The sequence below is a fragment of the Panicum virgatum genome, chromosome 7N (assembly GCF_016808335.1).
Source record: "Panicum virgatum strain AP13 chromosome 7N, P.virgatum_v5, whole genome shotgun sequence".
Lineage (NCBI taxonomy): Eukaryota > Viridiplantae > Streptophyta > Magnoliopsida > Poales > Poaceae > Panicum > Panicum virgatum.
The window spans coordinates 3,003,194-3,018,376 of NC_053151.1; the positions used below are offsets into that span (position 1 = coordinate 3,003,194).

At 49.7% G+C, this 15,183-nt stretch overlaps 1 long non-coding RNA gene and 1 pseudogene across 1 annotated transcript; one reads left to right on the top strand and one right to left on the bottom strand.

The window, feature by feature from the left end:
• Positions 1-1,430: 1,430 nt before the first annotated feature.
• Positions 1,431-7,717, top strand: LOC120682180 (annotated as a pseudogene).
• Positions 6,428-7,486, bottom strand: LOC120682181. The gene is made up of 2 exons (XR_005678256.1): positions 7,248-7,486; positions 6,428-6,666 (listed from the first exon to the last, which is right to left on the bottom strand). It is a non-coding gene; the product is annotated as an uncharacterized LOC120682181 (long non-coding RNA).
• Positions 7,718-15,183: the final 7,466 nt, after the last annotated feature.

Sequence of the window (15,183 nt, forward strand, 5' to 3'; positions counted from 1 at the left end):
ATGAAGCATGTGGCCAGCTACTGTGCAATTCATGCTCAAGAGCACACTCTAGTGCCACATCTCATCCCTGGTTTTGAGTAGTTGGCTTGGACAGCAGAGTCATGGCCGGTGTGATTGATTGCCCCATCGCTGTGGTGCAAACTTAATTCCAGCTAACTACATGAAACATGCCCGGTCTTGCAATCTCAGGAAACTCATGTGTCCGATGTCTATGTGTAGATAGAAGCCATTTTTCTGGAATACGCTGGCCTCTCATCTGATGGACCATCATGGGTTTTTTAATGAGAATACAACTGATGAATGTTACAAAGAAGATATCCCCTTGATCCGTTATGGAACGAGCGTTGTTTTAGAGGGCCAAGAGGAATACTTTATTTTCTTCATTGCAGAAACAGGCCTATACTTTGTTTGGCTCGGTGATGCTGAGGCTAAACCTGATCTTCTAAGTTTCATGCTCAAGGTGTACCTACATCAGGCTGATCCGGATGGGCGGTCACGGGAGGAACTTGGGCACTACTTAAGTCCACATCCAGCTAGTGTTATGGACGTTATTCACCTTTGTGTGATCCCAAGTGTCGCCAATGTCAATATTATACAACAAAGCTTCTAATTGCGTGTGTTGATAGAGGATAGAGCCTGAGGCCTGATGGATTATTGAACTCTAGTTGGTTGTGAGGAACTGTGAAAGCGACGTGATGATGATTTTGTGGTACGTGTCCTAATGGACTTTGATGGATTATTGTGTTTGTGTACTTTGAACAACAATGTTGTGTAATTTGTTGAAACCTACTATGCCTGTACGATTAGTACCTTTGTGTAAATTTCTTGCTAGTTAATTACGAAGCTTGAGCTTTTGTTTGTATATGACTTGGAAACTGCTGCAGCAGTTTACCGAGATAGAATCAGTCCAGACCCTATATTCTTGACAGCAGAATCTTCCTCGTGGATTTTATGCCATCAATAGAAGAGGGCAGGTTTTGCATGCCACAGTTAATGATGCAATTGTTGTGCCTTTTGTCAGCGGTCAAGTATGATCTTCTGTACTTCTGGACTCCCCTTTCTTATCTATGTATCAGATACTTCTTTTAAGTTTTAAAACAATTTTGGTATACAGTTAAACAACCTTGAGCTCGCGGTAAATCTTGCCAAGAGGGCTAATCTTCCTGGTGCTGAGAATTTGGTAAGCTCCATTACTGAGATGACTTATGTGGATGCTATTTTGTTGGCCATGCTTTCTTGGCTGTTTTGATGCTCATTTGCTCAAGAGGAAACTAATATGGATTAGCAAACTTTGCGATCCAAATTTGCCTTTGTAAATGAACGGTGCATCTAGGAAAAAATAGCTTCAAAATAACATGTAGACATTCATGCGCTTGTCAAAGAAACTACTTTTCATACATATTCCATTTCTCAGTTCTCAGACTTATTGAGCCATTATCCTTGCATTCATGCAAGTATTGATGCTTTGCAATGTTTATAGAAGTTGTAGACTGTGTAGTTGAAGTTACCTATATGTGTCAAGGTTGTATGGTTTTCATGAAATTCTTGATTGTATTGCCGGTTGTCCAAAGATTTCAGGAATTGTTTGCACAGACAAAATACAAGGAAGCAGCAGAGCTGGCTGCGGAATCTCCCCAGGGCCTGCTGAGGACACCTGAGACCATAGCGAAATTTCAGGTGAGTTTCTGGTTTTTTTGTGTATGATGAAGCTATTGAGGTTTGTGCACCTCCTTTCAACAGGTTTCACCTTTGGACATTTTCATAAATCATGGTTAATTTGGTGAAATAAACTACTGTGCTAGGATCTTGATAAATTCATGGGATTTTTTAGACTAAAGTTGTTTTTTGTGTATTGGTGAAGAGAAACTTTTAGTGCTTACTGGTCATTCCTCATTCCTCAGAGGAACATTAGATTGCTCCCGCAAACTCCAGAAATTATTAGAGGTAAGTGAAGACTGCAATCCAGAATGAGGACGGCCTAGGATTGTTGCTTATATCTGAATTGAAGAGTTCAGTATATGAATCGACTAGTTGTGACGGGCTGTACACATACACGGTGCATGGAAGTGACGCATTTTAATGCTACATTGGAGTGATAAAACGCGTGCTTGTGTTTGTTTTCAACCAAAAGGTCAAGTGTAGTCATCTCACTTAACGGGTTGTTTTTTGTTGATCGTTGGCCAAACAATCTTTTTCTCCTAGACGCCTTTTTTTTTGAGATTTAGAGATTAGAGTGGGCTTCCCACATCATCAAAGAAATAAAAGAGCTGTCATGACATAGAAGGGAATAGGCACCTATGTTTCAGTTTACCATGACGGATGTGCCGGGGTTGGGATAGTAGAAAAAAGATAATCGATTATTTAGAGATAATTCATGCTAGTTTGTTAATTGTATGAAATATGAGGATTATATTTTTTAAAACATAATTTACAATATCCACAATCACCTTGCGGAAACGAAAAGAAAATTGTTATTTAAAGAGTAAATCGGACCAACAGACATAATTGCAGAATAAAGCTAAACAAACAAATAGTTGAAGTCCAAACTTTTGGGCATATATACTTGATGGGGGTAATGGTTAACATGTCAAAAAAATGCAACTTACTTAAAATCTTCTCTGCCTCAGAAATCTAATGTCAAAAATCTCATGCCAGGAAAACAATGCATGGTTGGGTTTGAAAATGTTGATTTCACAGGGTTTGAAACAGCTTGTGATCGCATCGGTGGCCATCAATCTTGTGCAATTTTTTTATAGAAAAAAATCTTGTGCGACTGAGTACGCCTCTCCTTCTAGAAGCTGACGAAGGCAAAGCACGAGGAAGCGTGGTGGCGCGGTCTCACCGGCCCAACCGGTGCTGTTCTTCTGTCCAGCCTGACCAAACATAATGAGGCTGTGCCCGCCATTGTCGTCGTCGTCGACTCCGCCCACCAACCGCATAAACCCCACCTGTCTGACCCCAATTGATCAAGGCGGATTGATTGATTGGCTGATTGCACATGGGCGGATCGAGTTCCACGGGGCGGGGGAAGACGAAGGGCTCCTCCCTGCGCGCCATGACGCCGGTGGAGGAGGTGGACATCTCCGCCGTCCGGTACAAGCCGCCCACGCTGCAGGCGCCGCACCTCACCAGCTTCTCCCTCAGGGCCTTCCTCTGGCTCATGGAGTCGCCCCTCCTGGGACCACTCATCACCTCCGTCCTCAAGTCGCAGAACAACATGCGCAGGTCAACTTGCTCCTCCTTATCAGTTATCACCCCTCTTGGATGCTCCCTGCCTAGCTCCCATTCGCCATTATTGCTAATCCTTTCTCTTTGTGGGTTTCCGCAGATGCTGCAGCAGACGGTGATCCCCGAGCGCCCCATGTACTACCCGGAGTACCCACGGCAGGGTAGGATACCCACCCTTCTCAATTTCATTCACCCATTCTTGGACACAACAAGTAACTAACAACGGCTTCAGTGCAGTGGTTGACTTAACCATCTTTTGTCCCACTGACATTGGCAACCTGCACTTTCTGAACATCTAAAACAGTACAGCATTTTAACTGACATAAACAGTCTGCTCGTCTACTTCTCTTTGCTTGACTTGAGAGGTTTAAAAGTTCAGAATGGCATCTTGAACATTCACATAATCTCCTCAACTTACCTTCCTGATGACTGATGTTGCACTACACATTTAGCTTTTTTTCAAACAAAGCAAAGTTTACAGATTTACACAAAGGAGAATATTACCCCAAATGGGAAATGTACCAGGCGGATTCCATCCTACTGGAATCTACTGATATAGTACTAACCAAAGTCTACAGATTTACACAAAGGAGAATATTACTCCCCCCCCACCCCCCCCCCCCCAAAAAAAACTCCAAAAAAAAAGAACAATTTGTAGTGCATTTGCAGATAACCATGGCAAAACTCTGACATGGAAGTTCTACTACAGGCTCTAAAAAGGGCTTTACTCCACTGAAAACTTGTTTGTTCCAAGTAATCTAGATAATAATCCAAGTTCCCAGGCCTATTATTTGGATAAAAAAAAGCTTTTACCACAATTCTGGGTCTCTATTCCTTCCTTCCTGGAATTGTCATATTACTCTCTGTGTTGTTAATTTCTTGTGTCTCCGCTCCAAATTGTTCAGACCCGGAGCCAGGAGTTGTGCTTGTGGGGGAAGATAGGCACCCAGTGGAAAGAGTCCACGAAGCACTGCAGTACCTTCCGCCATATGATCCATCAGTGCGTTGGGCGACTGAGGAGAAGCTCCCTTTCCTTTACTGGAAGATCCGTGACTTCGCACATGCATACCGCTCAGGGATCACAACCCCATCAGTTGTAAGTAGTTCACTGGACAGAGTACTTGCATGCTTCTATGGTGGCGCTCCTGCATCTCTGCTGTTTTGACTCTGATTGGTGACATAGGTTGCTGAGCATGTCATTGCGGGGGTGGAAGAGTGGAACAACAAGAAGCCTCCAATGCCAATGTTAATATATTTTAATGCAGATGATCTCAGGAGGCAAGCTGAGGCTTCCACAAAAAGATTTGAGCAAGGTTTGCCACAACTTGACTATATTGATTCTCTTTATTAGTGTGGACCAATTCATGATAATGCAGATGGATTGGATGGCTTCAAGTAGAAATTCCATTTAGAACTCTCATCCATCCAGTTTTCATGACATCGCTACTCATGCCCAGGAAACCCGTTGTCCATTTTGGATGGGATCTTTGTTGCCATTAAGGATGACATCAACTGTTTCCCATATCCAACGAAGGGTTAGTTTGATTCACTGAAGCTATCATTTGTTGCTGTGTCACTGTTCAGGTGGGGCAAAACACATTATGTTTTCTTTGGATGGCAGGTGCTACAACATTTTTTGACCAAATCCACACTGTGGAGAAAGATGCAGTCTGTGTCGCTCGGTTGCGCCGTTGCGGAAATGTGGAGTCATCTTTATTGGGAAAGCAAACATGCACGAGCTTGGTCTTGGAGTAACTGGAAACAATCCAAATTATGGGTATGATCAATAATTGACAATCACCCATTCTATTTAAGTTGTCCACACTTTATGTAGTTGTTTTTCTATTTGAAGCCAAAGGATATATGTTTTTTTTTGTCTACTCATATGTGGGTAAAACAAATACCCTTGCTTGTTAGACATTCAGAGCACAAGAGAAATGTCAGATATCGTTTATGTGATTTTCTTGCTGCTCCTGAAGTTCGCTAAAACAAATGGTTTCCTAAGTACTTCCTAAAAGCAAACTCCATTGACCTTGAAATAATGCTTAGTTGAATCAGAATTCTGACCTTACTCTTAAAGGTACAAAAGAAAAGTGGAACCCAGAATTGCCATTTATTTCAATGATCACATGATCAGATAATTTTTCATCTGGCTCGCTGTTCTTATGCTATATATTTTGTCATTTTATCTTCACTTTCTGTTAACTTATCTTGCAGGACAGCAAGAAATCCACATTCTGTCGATAGATATACTGGTGGTTCTTCATCTGGTCCTGCTGCATTAGTCTCATCGGGGTTATGCTCAGTAGCGATTGGAACAGATGGTGGAGGTTTGTACATGTAGAACTGTGGTATTGATTGTCGCTAGATTCTCATCAGTAGTGGTCTTTGATTGCTACCTTATCTCGGCAACAGGTTCAGTTAGAGTTCCATCTGCGCTTTGTGGTATTGTTGGTCTCAAGACAACATACGGGCGGGCCGATATGACCGGATAATAAAGAAAAGTTCCATTTTATCGAATATTTACTGGAGTTGTTCTTTTACCAGTCATGTCTGTTATATGCGGATTAGACAACCTTCCAATATTACTAAAATAAGCTGCTCTACTCACAAGTTAGCATCCACTGTGTTCTGAAACTGTGTATGCTTTTATTTTGCTGGTACTGTCTAACAATCAATCAAATCAGACAACTTAGTCGCTACATGCAGTTATCTTGTACTGAATATCATTAGAAATTTTTCAAAGTCGTGCAGTTTCTTGTTGTATAATTAGATATCTTATTTGCAGGGTACTTTGTGACTCTGGGACCGTTGAAGTTGCTTCTCCTCTTGCAGCGACAGTCGAGGATGCTATGCTAGTGTAAGAAGCTCTGTGTGCTATATGATACCGTTAAGTTTATCTTCTTGTTGATAAAGTTGAAAGTTTTGTAACTTTTTTTTTGCTTTAGTGATATAAGGCAGGTGTCATTAGGTATGACTATTCTGTTGATAAAACTGGATATCTGTTAACTTTATTGTATGGCGTTTCAGGTATTCTGCAATAGAAGGCTCAAGACCAATGGATAAGCTTACCCTTAGACCAGTAAGATATTATGTTCTTATATTTCCTTCCTATTAAAATACCAAGAATTCTAGTATGCCTTTCATGTCAGTTGTATGCTGTCAGATCATAGCAGTCAGTCAGTTTTAAGCAGTTTGCTTTGAAATGACAGCAGATCGAAAAGCTTTGTTTCCATAGCTAAGTTTATATCTACATGCTATGTTAATCATAGTACAGTGAAATTTTATACCTTCTGCATTGTTCCACAAAAATGAAGCATGGTTTAACATGATAACATTTGATTCTGAATTTAATGCATCTGATCAAGCTCACAACTTCTGTGTTTCTGTTTCTTTCCTCTCTGCAGTCACCGCTGTGTGTTCCAAATTTGTTATCGCCTGAAAACAGCAATATCCTGGGATCAGTTAAAATAGGACAATATACAGAGGTACATATTTTCACTTTAAAAGTTATTTTTGGTATGCCTATTCTAAAGTGAAATTTTCTTCTGTAGTGGTTTCATGATGTTTCTGATCGTGAGATATCGAGTATATGTGAAACTTCTTTGTAGCACTTTTGGATGTCAAGTAAGCCCATTTCTATCTCAACAACTTGGATGATTATAATGCACGATTTTTAACATTTCTACTAGTCGAATTGTTAACTTATATTTACATATTGATAATATCAGCTACAATATATCATTCTCCTTAAGATGGACAAGCCCTTCTGAGAATAGAAACGCCAATGTAGTGTAGTGATGTGGCTTTTGATCAAATGCCATTAGACTTCAATTAATGATTATAAAAAGGGTAAATTATGAAATGTATCTGTTTACTTCATTTGCACTTCACAGTTTCTCATAACTGATTATTGAGCTGATCATGTGGTATCGATTATATGCACGTTCAGCTCTTCTTTGACATCTCAGCTAACAAGTCCTGATTTACATCTTTCAAGATAGAAGAGATAATATTACCAGAGCTTGAAGAGATGCGTACTGCCCATGTTGTCTCAATTGGCTCAGAATCATTCTGTGACCTGAATCCTCATTACAAAGCAGGGTACCTATCAGTTTGATGGATACCAGTTTCGCAATGTTATCCTCAGCAGTAGTTGTTAGACATTTTCTTCCAAGGGAAAATAATTCTTGAAACTATTGGCCCACAGCATTAATTGTTTATCCTAAGCAAAATATTTCCTCTTCCAGAAGAAGAACTGAATTTATGCTGGATACTCGAACAAGTTTGGCACTTTTCGGGTCATTCTCTTCAACTGATTATGTGGCTTCTCAATGCATAAGGTGATCTTATGACTTCATTTTGTTCTTTTCTCTTATCTTGATTTATACAATCGAGTCTAAACTAAAAAGATCTGTTGCTGACCTATGCCAACACTCTCACATTTCAACTGGTCAGCCGAACACGCTAGAGAAGCGGTTCACTGAGCCAACCCGGGTTCGAGTCACGACACAATCTTTTTAAGACAAAAATCAGGGGGAGAGACCTCCCCCTGGTCGAGTTTTTTTTAATCTGTTGCTGACCTACTATGTCAATAATGACGGGCCTCCAGATACTTGTGTTCAGTTGTAATTTTTTTCTCCTATATTGTGCTAATCATGCTGTAGAGAATTGGGAAAACACCACACACCCAAAGGAGGGGGGTGACCTCTATTATATATTGCCGTATGGCTTGGAGTACAAGTAAACTCAATAAAAGGAAATACAACAATATATCTCTAATACCCGCCCGTAGTCGTAGGCGGAGCTAAACGAAGACCAAGACTAGTCCTAAAATCAGTGTACAACTGGACATGAAGTCCTTTAGTCATGATGTCAGCATACTGATGAGAAGACAGGACATGCAAGACCCGAATCTCTCCCAAAGCCATGTGCTGATCGACGGTGGGGCTGGCCTCAACGTCATCAGCTATGCAGCGTTCAAACAGCTGCAGATCCCGGAGTCCAAGTTGGCTCCCTCTCGCCCATTCTCCGGAGTGGGCCCACAACCGGTGTTCCCCCTGGGGAGCATCACCCTACCGGTCACGTTCGGGACCGAGGGAAACTTCTGCACAGAGAACGTCCAGTTCGATGTCGCGGAGGTTAACCTCCCGTTCAACGCCATCATTGGCAGACCGGTCCTCTACCGCTTCATAGCCATTGCCCACTACGGGTATTTGGTCTTGAAGATGCCTTCCCCCGCCGGCGTCCTCACTATGCGGGGTGACCGCACCGCTGCCGTCGCCGCAGTTGAGAAGCTGCATGCTCTGGCGGCAGAGACTGCGCGCGCTGGAGGGGAGGGTCCCTCCACCTCGCGTGCCAAGGCGCCCGTAAGGGCACCTAGGGTCCAGCCGTCCGATCCGGACGATGTCCCAGTGAAGACCGTCCAGGTCAGAGCGGACTCCTCCCAGACCACCTGCATCGCAGGGAGTCTGGAAGAGAAATAGGAAGGCGCGCTCGTCACTTTCCTCCGGGCAAATGTGGACGTGTTCGCCTGGGAACCGTCGCAAATGCCTGGGATCCCCAGGGAAGTGATCGAGCACCATCTTAAGATCCACCCTGATGCAAAGTCGGTGCGCCAGAGGCATCGGAAGTAGTCCGTGGAGCGGCAGAACTTCATCCGTGAAGAGATCCGCAAGCTGCTGCACGCTGGCTTCATTGAGGAGGTCCACCACCCCGAGTGGTTGGCCAATCCGGTCGTCGTTCCCAAAGCAAACAGGAAGCTTCGGATATGCATCGACTACACCATCCTCAACAAGGCATGTCCTAGAGACCCCTATCCACTTCCACGTATCGATCAGATCGTGGACTCCACCTCCGGGTGCGACCTCTTGTCTTTCTTAGATGCTTACTCTGGTTTCCACCAGATCTGTATGTCTAGGGAAGATAGCAAACATACTGCTTTTGTAACTGTGGATGGGCTTTATTGTTATGTTGTAATGCCTTATGGTCTGTGGAATGCCTTGCCTACGTTCGTGCGAGCCATGAACAAGACATTTGGCGATTTAATTTGGAACATAGTTGAGGTATATGTTGATGACATTGTGGTCAAGACCAAGGAAGGATCGACCCTAGTGGAGGACTTGGGTCTCGTCTTTGACCGACTGCGCGCTAAGCGTACGGAGCTGAACCCCGAGAAGTGTGTCTTTGGCGTCTCGGCAGGGAAGCTGCTGGGTTTCCTGGTCTCACACCGAGGCATTGAAGTAAACCCAGCCAAGATAAAGGCAATCCAGGCATTGATGCCTCCAGCCCGCATCAAGGATGTACAGAAGCTCACGGGGTCCTTGGTTGCACTTAGCCGCTTCATTTTGAGGCTGGCTGAAAGGGCACTCCCCTTCTTCAAGCTATTGAGGAAGTCCGGTCCATTCACTTGGACTGAAGAGGCTGAGCAAGCCTTCCAGGAGCTGAAGCAGCATCTCACCTCCCTTCTGATATTAGTGGCTCTAGAGCAAGGTGAGACGTTGTTTTTGTATCTTGCTGCGTCTGCAGAAACGGTCAACATGGTGCTGGTTGCTGAGACGATGGAGCAAGCCTGCCAGGGGAACACCGGGGTCCCCTCGGTGGAAGATGATGGTCTGACCATCATGGAGCTCGCAGACGACCCTATGGCCAGGGGTCCGGACGATCCCGGATCCCAACCCAGTGAAGAGCCAGAAGCACTAGGGGCCAAGGGACCAGCAGCTCAGGAATCTGGCGAGGTAAATAAAGGCGAGCCGGACCAAGCTGCTAGGGTCCGGACCATCCAGAAGCCAGTTTACTACGTCAGCGAAGTCCTCCACAAGACAAAGGCCAGGTACCTTGAGACGCATAAGCTCATTTATACCATTTTTATTGCGTCCAGGAAACTGCATCATTATTTTCAGGCACACAGAATTGTTGTGGTGACCTTTTACCCATTGAGAGTGATTCTCCACAACTCTAACGCCACGGGCAACATCGCCAAGTGGGCGGCAGAACTAGCTGAGTTCCAGCCCCGCCATGCGGTCAAGAGCTAGATCCTGGCTGACTTCATAGCGGAGTGGACTCCTTCTCCAAGCACACCTGGAGGTCCGGATCCTGATGCAGGTCTCTCGGAGCTGGAAGCCAAGGCACCAGTCTTCACCGAGCCCCACTGGACACTCTTCTTTGATGGGTCCATCCGCAAGCAATGGGCCGGAGCTGGTGTGGTCCTCATCGACCCAAGCGGAGGTCAAGTGAAGTACATGGTGCAACTTGAGTTCAAGGCCACCAACAACATGACAGAGTACGAAGCTTTGATCTTTGGCTTAACAATAGCTGTCTCTAGGGGTCCGGCAGCTCCTAGTGAAGGGGGACTCCCAGCTGATCATCAAACAGGTCCGGGGGAGTGCAGTTGTAACAACCCCCAGCTCGCGGCATACCTCATTCATGTGAGGAAGCTCGAGAAGGACTTCGTCGCCTTGGAACTGCAACATGTTCCTCGTGACCTCAATTCAGCGGCTGATGACCTTTCCGCGAGGGCATCAACTTGGGCACCCGTGCCTGAGGGTGTCTTCAAAAGATGTTTGCTGAAACCAACCACCCAGCCTACCGAACTGGGCGAAGGGGGTCAGACTAGCACCTCGAAGCTAGCGGTCCCGACGGTGCTCCATCTGTGGAGTCCGCCAAGGATTGTGTGCGCTACTGAGAATCTCGGAGACCTCGAAGCGCCATTTCCAATTGCTCAAGGAGGTCCCGATGCATGGATCTGCGAGATCCGAAACTACTTGAAAGACAATATCCTTCCCGAAGACCAAGCGCCAGCTGAGCGCATAGTGCGATTGGCTAAGCGATACGCGGTCGTAGAGGATGGGACCCCCTTTTGCTGCTAGAGGGTGGTCCAGACCCCTAGGGACCTGCTCCGGAGAAGAGGTACTTGTTCCCTGGGGCGGTTCGAAGTCCCGTGTAGCCGCTTAGACTGGTTCCGTACCCTAAGCCTACGCACTTTGCCACTCTGTTACAAGTACCCTAGTACCCGGAGCTGCTGTATCTAGGGGCCCGGACCTGGTTCTAGCCTAAGGGCTGGCTTCCTAAGCCCTACCAATAGGTCCGGTTGCATATCTCAAAGGATTGCCTGCGACAGGCCAACCCCCCTACTGCTAGAGAGTGGTTCGGATCACTAGGAGCCTGGTCCGAAGAAGAGGTACTTGTTCCGTGGGTGGCTCGAAGTCCCGTGTAGCTGGTTCCGTACCCTAAGCCTACGCACTTCGCCACCCTGCAACAGGTGCCCTAGTACCCGAAACTACTGAACCTAGAGACCCAGACCCCATTCTAGCTTAGGGGCTGGCTCCAGTGGGTCCCGCGGTGCGCTTCTAAACATCTACCTTGAGTTGTATGCAGAGCAAGCTTGGTGGTAGCCAGCCTCAACAACTTGAGCCTACCTACCAGGGGGCCAGGACGCCAGGGTACGACTCTGCATATGCTAGGACCGGAACAAATGACAACAGCTAAGTCTAAGTTCCATTCCTCAAACTTCGTTAAGTACATTGTTTTTTACATAAAAACAAAACAAAAATCAACTGCCGCGATGGCCGGGAAGGTTCCCTGTCTTCTTGCAGGTTCACCTCTTCAGCATCGGCGTGCGTCCGCTAGAAACGAGCGGCAACGATCTCGATGACCTCTTGCACGCTCTCCCGGGTGGAGATCTCTGCCTCTGCTACTGGACCCTCGACAACAGGAGCCAAGGAGCTGGCCGGGTCGTGGCTTCGGAAGCAAGTCAAGATGTGCTCCGTCACCACCCGGCACAGTTCGCGGCCCTCAGCTTCGAGGACGGCCCCAAGGGCCTAGTCCAGGCGCTGGAGTTGCTCTGCAGCGGAGTCCAGCATGGGAAGGGCGTCAGCAATCAAAGCCGGCGACTCCGCCACTTGGATGGGGCTCATCCCGAGTGGCACCAGAGCCGAGCTTGCCTCGCCCGCCCACTCGAACATCCGCTGGACCCCCGCGTGCTGCTCCGCCTGCAGCCTCTCCACCGCCTCCTGCGCTCGGGCGTCCACCGCCGCCTGCGCCGTCTCCAGCTGGCGGGCCCGCTCCTGGAGTTCAGCCTCCCTCTCCGTCATCCGCTCATGGCGGACCTTGAGTGCCTCGCGGGTCCGCTGGAGGGAGAGCTCCAAGAGTGTGGCGTTGGTGTCCCGCTTCATGAGGGACCGCATCTTCTCCTCGATCTCCTCCTAGGCGAGGGCCTGCTTGCTGGCGGTCTCCTCCATGTCCTGGTGCCATTTGCTCAGGGTCTTGGACGACGCCTCAAGCTCCTTGTCGCGGGACTCGAGCTTGGACTGCAGCCCCGCGAGGCGGGCCTCCTTCCTGACAATGGCCTCCTTCCGCAGCTTCAGTTCCTTCTCTCGCCCGGCCGCTGCCACCTCCCGGTCGAATACCTTCCAGAGGTCCTTCTTGTAGGCCTCACGGTCAGCTTGAAGCGCGGACCGTTCGGAAGTGGCCCGGGAGAATTCGGCTTTTGTGCGCTCCTCCAGGCGGGCGTGCCAGTCGCCGAGGCGCTGGCGCTCGGCCTCGAAGGTCGCCCACTCTCGCTGGAACGCCGCCTCTACCTCTTCCAGTGACTGGCGTCCCTGGAGAAGCACGTGAGGAAGGGGTACCGCGTCACCCTGCAGGGGGCCCCGTAGGAGTGGCCTCCCAAGAATCACCTCCAGCTCCTCCTCCGCAGCAGGCTGGGGGCCGGAGCTGGAAGCACCCATGCCTGGGGCTAGGACAGTCGGAGACGGACCCCTGAGAATGTCCGTGGCGCTAGACACGCCCGCAGTGAAGCGAGTGGTCGCCGCCGGACTCTCGGGGGCTTCTGCGCCAGACGCCGCCGCGTCCGTCGCCGCCGCATCCGCCGCTGTCGCCGTGGCCTCAGTCGCCGGGCTCCTCTCTGGTACCTCTTCGGGAGCCGGAGGTGCTGTGCTGGATGCGGCGGAAGCCGGTACCCCGGCAGCATCCTCTCCCGCAGCCTGCTGCTGGGAGCCAGACCCACCAGCTGGGTCGGCATCTGGCAGAACAGGGGCAGCGGAGGAGCTGGCGGGGTGAGAAGCCCTAATAACCAAAAGGGGGAATTAAGACTCCTCAGCAAAACATCGCATCACAAGAACACAAGAAAAAAGAGGGAAAGGTGCACGTACTTCGGCCCTATAGCCCTCCAATGACCACGGAAGCCGGGAGACCGCACCGTGGCCGGCTGTGGCGGTGGTGCTGGCGTCGACCGCTGCTGTTGCGGCGGCGGTGGCGTTGGCTGCGGCTGCTGCTGCTGCGGTTGTCACTGCGGCGCTGGCAGCGGCACCTGTTGCCGCCGCTGCTGTTGCCGCTGAGGGGGTGACACCGACTGCTGCTGTCGCTGTGGCAGTGGCGCCGGCTTCCGTTGTTGCTATGATGGTGGCAGTGGCAGTTGCTGCTGCTGCTGTTGGGGACGGACGCGCCCCGGCGGTGGTGGCGGTGGTGAGACCGCAATGCCAGGAGGCACGTGGGAGCCGCGGGCTTGGGAGCCGCCCTGGCCTGCATCCACCGCGGCCCTCTGGTGCTTCGCGCCAGGCTCCGGGATGAAGGACCCATCGTTGCGGCGTAGCCTGCGCCGACTCTCCTCCTCCGTCGCCGTGCTGGAACCACTCCGGGTCGAGCCGGAGCCTCTCGGGGCCGAGCTGGAGCTGCTCGGGGCAGAGCCACTGCCCATGACTTGCTTGCCCTTGGACCCTGAAGGACCGGGGTTCGCGATGCCGGGCTGGGGCCGGCTCTCCGGTGAGCTGGGAATCCGTATTTCGCAGTTAGGGTCGCCTCCTGTCTGCTGGGCCGCCAAACCGCCGTCGTTGAGAGTCGGCAGGGATGCTAGCACCGCCGTCCTCAGGTTCTGATCCTTGCAGAGGGTCGTGATGTCCTGGGGAAGGATCAGGTGCTCTGGGATGAAACCTTCCCCAGTCATTCCTTGCACCAAGATCTCCAGCTTGGCATGGGTCAAGTCGGTGTCCTCCCCATGCTGGACCCTGCTGCAATCGTTTGTGCCGGTGAAGCTCCAGGCCATTCGCGACCTCCGCTGCAGGGGAGCAATCCGACGCTTCAAGAAATCCCTGAGCACGTGTAGCGAGGTGAAGCCGCCCTCTGCTAGCTCCCTGATCTTGTCCAGCACGGGGTCGAACTCCGCCGGCAGGGACGGCTTGGTCCTCTAGTTCTTGCGGTCGGAGGCAGGTCCGTCAGTCGGCAGGATGAGGCGCTCGCTGGCATCGGTGCTGGCGATCACCCCCTCATGGCGCCAGCCCTCCCACTTCCCGCTGGCAAGGGCGGGGATGTACGGCGTCGGCAAACCAGACCTCCCCTGGAAGTAGTACGCCCCGATTTCATCCTTGCCCTTGCCCTTGCCAGACTTCACCAGGACGAAGAAGTGGTGGAAGAGGATGACACAGGGCTGCATGCCCACAAACATCTCACACAGGTGGACGAAAATTGCCACCTAGAGGATGGAGTGGGGTGTGAGGTGCTGGAGTTGAAGCTCGAACTCCTCCAGCAGCAGCAGGAAGAAAGGGGAGATCGGCAGCGCCAACCCGGCGAGCATTTGCAAGACGAACAGCACAAACTTGCCGGGGTGCAGATCGCCGAGGGGAAGAGAGCCCGCTCGAATCCTCCCGGCGAGCTCCGGAGTGGACCACGCAAGCAGGCGATGCACCGAGTCCAGTCCTTCTTGGGTCTCGTAGCGTCGAGGACGGCCAAGGGAAGCCATTGCTGCGGTGGCGCCGGATGCGAGGGGAAGATTGCACGAAGGCGAAGGGGCGCAAGGGCTTGGAGAGAGAAGGCAAATGCGAAAAGGTGGCCGCAATCTGTGGCGGAACACCTCATAATTGCCTGCCCACCCACTCGCCCGCGAATCGCCGCGCAAGACGCCCAGCGACACTCACACTGGGTGCTAGCCACCCAGACCATGACAAGGGGGGCCCGGGCCCGCCT